Here is a 7,736-nt window from a genome sequence, read left to right as displayed (position 1 = left end):
CTGCAATAGAAAATTTTACTTCTTCCTTTTCAATTTAGATACTTTTTATTTCTTTTTCTTGACAGATTGTTCCAGCTAGGACTCCAGTACTACTTTGAATAGGGGTGGTGGGAGTAAGACCCTTGTTTTGTTCTGAATTTTATAGAAAAAGCTTTCAATGTATTATCATTGAGTCTGATTTCAGCTTTGAGCTGATCATATGTGGTTTTTATTATATCGAGGTTTATTTCTTTATAACCGATTTTTGAGCATTTTTATCATGAAAGGATGTTGACGTTTGTCAAATGCTTTTTCTGCATCTCTTGAGATGATCATATGATTTATAGCTTTCATTTTATTAATGTGGTGTTTCACATTTATCGCTTTTTTAAAGTTGAATCATCTTTGCATCCTGGGGGAAAATCTCACTTTATCATGGGGTATGATTACTTTAATTTGCTTATTTTCTGTTTGCAAATATTTTGACGAACATTCTTATAAATGTACATATCAGGAATATTGGTCTGTAATTTTTTTGTTTGTTTTTGTAGTGTTCTTAATTGGCTTTGGTATCAGAGTAACACTGGCCTCGAAAATAAGTTTAAAAGGATTTCCTCCTTTTGAGGTTTTTTGAAGTTTGAGAAGGATTGGCATTAATTCTTTTTTAAATGTTTGATAGGATTCGCTCATGAAGGCAGCTGTTTTGGGGCTTTTCTTTGTTAGGAGATTTTTATTATGGAGTCAATCTCCTTACTTGTTATTATTATGTTCAGATTTTCGATTTCTTTTGATTCAGTCTAGGTAGATTATATGTTTCTAGGAATTTATTCATTTCTTCGAGGTTATTCAATTTGTCGGTGTATAATTTTTCATACTGTCTTTTATAATTCTTTGTATTTGTAGTGTTAGTTGTAGAGCACTGTCTTCCACTTCTGATTTTATTTATTTAAATATTTTTTTTCTTAGTCTAGTTCAAGGTTTGTGCATTTGTTCATGTTTTCAAAACCAGCTCTTAGTTTTGTTTCTCTATTTTTTCTATTTAGATTATTTCCATTCTGATCTTTGTTATTTTTTTTCTTCTTCTAATTTTGGGTTTAGTTCTTTTTTTTTTTTTGATAGTTCCTTGAAGTGTAAAGTTATTTTGCGTTTTGATATTTTTTCCCATGATATAGGAATTTATCACTATAAACTTTTCTTTTAGAACTGCTTTTGCAGCAACTGGTAGATTTTGTTTGTTTGTTTTCATTTGTTTCAAGTTTTTAAAAATTACATTTTATTTTATTATTAGTTTCAAGTATATAGTACATTGGTTAAATGTTTGTATAGTTTATGAAATGATCACCCGATTACTGTATCACCCATCTGGCTCTACACATAGCCGTTACATTACTGTTGACGATATTCCCTATGCCATACTCAATCCCTGTGACCAGCTCTCAACTACTAATTTGCACTCCTTTAGCCCTTCATCCCTTTCTCATAGCCCCCTAACCCTGCTCGTCGCTGGCAGTCACCAGATTGTCTTCTGTCTTTGTGAGTCCATTTTTAATGGGTTTGTTCTTTTTGTTTCTTAGATTTAAGTGAAATCATGTGGTATTTGTCTTTGTCTGTCTTACTTATTTCACTCAGCATAATAACCTCTAGGTTGATCCATGTTATTGTAAATGGCATGATTTCTTTCTTTCTTTCTTTCTTTCTTTCTTTCTTTCTTTCTTTCTTTCTTTCTTTCTTTCTTTCTTTCTTTCTTTCTATTTTTATGGATGAGTAATATGTCATTGGATATACAAACCGTAACTTCCTTATCCAATTATTTGTTGATATACATTTAAATTGCTTTGATATCTTGGCTATTATAAATAGGGCTGCCATGAACATAGAGATGCATAGATCTTTACGAATTATCATTTTGATTTTCTTTGGATAAATACTCTGAAGTGCAATTGCTGGATCAAAAGGTAGATACATTTTTAATTTTTTGAGAAAACTCCAAACTCTTTTCCATGGTGCCTGTACCAATTTGTAATCCCACCAACAGTGCATGAGGGTTCCTTTTCCTTCACATCCTTGCCAACACTTGCTTTTTTCTGTTTTATTTATTATTATTATTATTATTATTATTATTATTATTATTTTGATGATAGCCATTCTGACAGCAGTGATGTGATATCTCATTGTGGATTTAATTTGCATTTCTCTGATGATTAATGACCTTGAACATCTTTTCATATGTCTATTGGCTATCAATATTTCCTCTTTGAAGAAATATCTATTCAGGTCTTCTGTGCATTTTTAAATTGGATCGTTTGTTCTTTTGTTGTTGAGTTGTATGAGTTCTTTATAAATTTTTGATATTAACTTCTTATCAGATGTATCATAAGCGAATATCTTCTCCCAACTGACTTCTGAATATTAATTTTGTATTCTGCTACTTTACTGAATTCATCGATCAGTTCTCACAGTTTTTTGGTGAAATCTTTAGGGTTCTCTCTATATGTAGTATCAGGTCATCAGCAAATAAGGAATTCTTCTTCTTTCTTTACAATTTGGATACCTTTATTTCTTTTCCTTGTCTGATTGCCGTAGCTAGGACTTCCAATACTGTGTTGAATAGAAGTAGTGAAAGTGGGCATCCTTATCTTTTTCCGGATCTTAAAGAAAAGGCTTTTAACCTTTCCCCATTGAGTATGATGCCAGCCATAGGTTTGTCATATATGGTCTTTATTATGTTGAGATATGTTCCCTTTATTCCACTTTGCTGAGAATTTTTATCATAAATGGATGTCGGATCTTGTCGAATGCTTTTTCTGCATTTATTGATATGACTATATGATTTTTATCTTTTAATTAGTTAATGTGCTGTATCACATTAATTGATTTGTGGATATTGTACCAACCTTGTATGTATGGAATAAAACCTACTTGATCATGATGCATAATATTTTTAATGTATTGCCAATTATGATTTGCTAATATTTTTGCATCAATATTCATAAAGACATCAGCCTATAATTTGTTTGTTTGTTTGTTTGTTTTTTGGTAATGTCCTTGTCTGGTTTTGGAATCAAGGTAATGGTGGCCTCATAAAATGAATTAGGGAGACTTCCCACCTCTTGCATTTTTTGGAATAGTTTGAGAATATTAGGAGTTAATTTTTCTTTAAATGTTTGATAAAATTTGCCTATAAAGCCATCTGGTCCAGGCTTTGTTTTTTGGAAGTTTTTTGATTACCGATTTGATGTCGTTGGTGGGAATCAGTCAGTTCATATTTTCTGTTTCTTCTTGACTCAGTCTTGAGAGATTGTATGTTTCTGGAAATGTATCCATTTCTTCCAGATTGTTCAATTTGTTATCATATAATTGCTTATAGTATTTTCTTATGCACGTTTGTATTTCTGTGGAGTCCATAGTTACTTTTCCTCTTTCTGATTTTATTTGAATTCTCTATCATTTTTCCTTGATAGGTCTGGTTAAGGTTTTATCAATTTTGTTTATTCTTTTGAAGAACCAACTCTTGGTTTCATTAATCTTTTATATTGTTTTTCTAGACTCTATTTGTTTATCTCTCTCTTTTTATGTCAATATAATTGCTTTGCATATATGTAGGTGCTCTTATATTGGGTATATATATGCTTACTAGGGTTATGTACTCTTAATTTATTGATCTCTTTATCATTATGTAATGTCCTTCTTTGTCTGTTATGATAGCCTTTGTTTTAAAGTCTATTTTATCTGATATGAGTATTTCTACCCCGGCTTTTTAAAAAATTTCTATTTATGTGAAATATTTTTTTTCCATCCCTTTACTTTCAGTCTGTGAGTGTCATTTGATCTGAAGTGGATCCTTGTAGACAACATATGCATGGGTCTTGTTTTCTTATCCATTCAGCTATGCTATGTCTTTTGGTTGGAGCATTTAATCCATTTACATTTAAAGTGATTATAGATAGATATACATAGTTACTGCCATTTTATTACTTGTATATAGGTTTTTTCCTTCTTTTTTTTTTTTTTTGGTTGTTGTTGTTTTGTTTTTATAGAAGTACCTTTAACATTTCTTGAATATTGGCTTGCTGGTGATGGATTCCTTAAGCTTTCTTCCTGTCTGAGAAGCTCTTTATCTCACCTTCCATTTTAGTTGATAGCCTCACTGGGTAGAGTATTTTTGTTGTAGATTCAGGTCTTTCATAATTTTGAATATTTCTTGCCACTCTCTTCTGGTCTGCAAAGTTTTTGTTGAACAATCAGAAAACATTTTTATGGGGATACTTTGTAAGTTACCAGATGCCTTTCTCTTGCTGCTTTTAATATTCTCTCTGTCTTTGACCTTTGGCATTTTAATTATGACATATCTTGGTCTGAGTCTGTTTGAGTTCCTCTTGTTTAGGACTTTTTATGTTTCCTGGACATGTATGCCTAATTCCTTCACCAGGTTAGGGAATTTTTCTGTCATTATTTCTTCAAATAGATTCTCAATCCCTTACTCTCTCTCTTCTCCTTCTGGTACTCCTATGATGTGGATATTACTACATTTCATGTTGTCCCAGAGGTCTCTTAAACTATCCTAATTTAATTTTTTTTTCTTTCTGCTGTTCCGATTGTGTGTTTTCTGTTACCTTATTTTCTGCTTCATCCAATCTACTGTTGATTCCTTCCAGCATATTCTTCATTTCAGTTACTGTATTCTTTATTTCTGGTTGGTTCTTTTATAAAGTTTCTATGTCCTTTTTTTATGTTTACTGTCTCTCTGTTGAAGTTCTCATTGAGATCATCCATTCTCCTCCTAAATTTACTGAACATCTTATAAACATTATTTTGAACTCTGTTTCTAGTAAGTTGCTTGTCTCCATGTTGTTTATTTTGTGGAGTTTTCTCCTACTGTTTCATTTGTGGCATATTTCTTTGCTTTCTCATTTTATTCACCTTTCTGTGTTGGTTTCTATGTGTTAGGAGGATGGCCTTATGTGGTAGGTGTCTTATATGGCCTAGTGGCACACTCTTCTTAATCATCTGTGCTGGGGACTCTAGATGTGATCTTTGTGTGGGCCGTGTGTGTTCTTCTGTTGTACCTAAGACTTTATTGCTGTTAGCACATCAATGAATGAGATAATTACAAAGGCTAACTGTAGGAATTGGCTGTGCTCCCAGGGTATGTGTTGCTGTGTGGGGGCTGACCCCACTGAGTGCTATTTACCCTAGCAGGCTTGTGTACTTGTTGAGACCACCCTTTTGGTGTATCTCTTATGGGGCTAGTCACATATTTCTCTGCTGTGGTCTAACGCCAGCCCTTTGGGTGAGTTGTTTTTGTGGTCCCTTGGGAGGGGCTCTCCAGAAGGCCAAGGACAGCTGCTACTCTGATTGCTCTGGGCTACCTAGTGGGAGCTACAAAGCAATCTGCAAATGGTTGCTGCCTATGTTGGATCTATAGGTAAGTGGAAGAGACAATGTTCTTGGCCACTGTCTGGTTTCCACCAGTATCAGGCCTGGGATAGTTTAAGAGAAGGACCAGTGCTGCTCAAGGGTTGAGGCAACCTGTAAGTTGCCTATAAGACCCTGCAACTGCAAGGGCCTTTGGATAGTACCCTCATTGGGTGGTGTCAGAACTCACCTGGATGTATTGAGCAGATTTCCCCCAGCCACTGCTGTGTCAGTTTACATGCCAGCACTGTCTCTGTGACTTCCTCTGAAAGTATCAGATAGTAGGAAGGCTACCTGCTACTCACCTTGGGCCTGCAAATACCAGCAAGCTGTTCAAGAATATTGAATGTTGGGGGCAGATCTCTCCCAGGATGTGGGCCACATTAACTGAGTGCTGTTGTTTGCTATCAAACTTGTGTTCCTTGGGACACACAAGACTGGGTACAGCCTTGCCACAGATAATTTGTGGGATGGACGGAGCAGTGTCTCAGTGAGACATGGGGCCATCAGGCCTATACAATACCAGATTTGTTACCAGTTCTGGGTCTGCGGGCTCCTGCAAAGGTTGCAGATCAATGCAAGAACCACTGTCATCTGATAAGGTCCCACAGAACCCTACTATCTGCCCAAGGGTTATTGTATGTATCTCGTACATCTAGCAGTAGTCTGCCTACAACTGTTTCCCTGAAATGCATGCACCATGCTAGCCAAGGTCTGTTACCTGCATGGAATGCTCACCCCCAGAAAGGGGAAGGGCCAAAATGGCAACTTGCGGGTTGGGTGGGGGTGGAGTCATAGGGGGACCTGTGCAACCATTACGAAGCATGACAACAGCTAGGGTCCCTGTAGCCACATGTGGGCCCAGATTAGGCCATCTTCTATCACTGGCCTACACCATTGAGATTAACAGCAGCTATCTCCTCCAGCTATGTACTTGCTTACACCTAATCCAACCCCTTTCATTATCCTCTACTATCATGTGCCCATGGAAAAATAGCAATGCATGCCAACAGTCAAGACCCTTAAAGTTGCCGGCAAACCCATAGTTTGTCCTGGCATTTGCTGCTTTCTCTGGCCACCACCACTACATGTGTGTCTACAACTGGCCCTGTCACTACACAAGCCCTTGCAGCTGGTTTCTGCAGTTGAACATGTGCATACTACCAACTCCAGCCAGCACTGTAGGCTTCCCTGGCCCCTTCCATCTAGACCTGAAGGTGAAGACTCTAATGGCCCTTAAAGCCTCTGCAGACCCCTGTAGTGCTTGACAAAGACCAAATAGTTGTCAATGCTATGGAACCTAGTACCCTGAGTCAGAGATATCAAGTCCCCCCAAGACCCCTAGCCACCACATGCTCCTATACAAGGGACCTTGTATCCTAAACACAGGGTAAAGCATTTTGCAGCATGTGTCATGTCTAGGTAAAAGCCTTTTCTTAACAAAGTCAGTCCATAAAATCTGGAAATGGTAACTATTTCTTGAAATGTGTATATATCTATGCACTGCTAGAGGGATCACAAAGAATCAGGGAAATGCGAGCTCACCAAAGAAATTCAGTAAACTTCTAATAATGGCCCTACAGAATTGGAGATTCAGGAATTGCCTGACAAAGAATTCAAAGTAATTGTTCTACAGATGCTCATAGAACTACAAGAGTACACAGATAAATAATTTAATGATACCAGGAAATCAAAAGAAGAACAAAATGAGAAGTTTAAGAAAACAGTAAAAAACAAACAAACAATAAATAGAACTAAACTGAAATTTTGGAGCTCCTGAATGCAATAACTGGACTGAAGAACTGAAATTATCTGAAGAGAGGAGCAACTAAAACTTTTTTTTTAAAAAAAGAAAGGAGAATTAGAGTCCAAGAGAAAGAAGAAGGGAAAAAAAGGCTAAAAGATTATGTAAAGAAATAATGGCTGAGAATTTCTCAAACCTGAGAAGAGATTTGGACATTCAAGTTCATGAAGCTAATAGAGCACCCCAAAATCCAGTCAAAAATGATCTTTTTCAAGACACATTGTAATAAAACTGTCTAAAATCAAAGGCAAAGAATTTTAAAAGACACGCACACACACACACACAAAATCTCACTTATAAAGAAACCCTCATTAAGACTCATCAGAAGCCTTGAAGACCAGGAGAGAATAACATGATATATTCAAAGTACTTAAGAAAGAAACTGTCAACCAAGAATAATTAAATCATAAAAGCTGTTCTTCAGAAATGAGAGGTAAAGAATTTCCATTAGAGAAAAGCTAAAGTAGTTCATCAACATTACATCTGCCTTACAAGAAGAGCTGAAAGAAATTCTTCAAGCAGAAATGATAGAATACTA

This window comes from Pteropus vampyrus, unplaced genomic scaffold, assembly GCF_000151845.1.
Source record: "Pteropus vampyrus isolate Shadow unplaced genomic scaffold, Pvam_2.0 Scaffold481, whole genome shotgun sequence".
Lineage (NCBI taxonomy): Eukaryota > Metazoa > Chordata > Mammalia > Chiroptera > Pteropodidae > Pteropus > Pteropus vampyrus.
The sequence above is the reverse complement of the archived record's forward strand: the minus strand, read 5'-3'. Positions refer to the sequence as shown.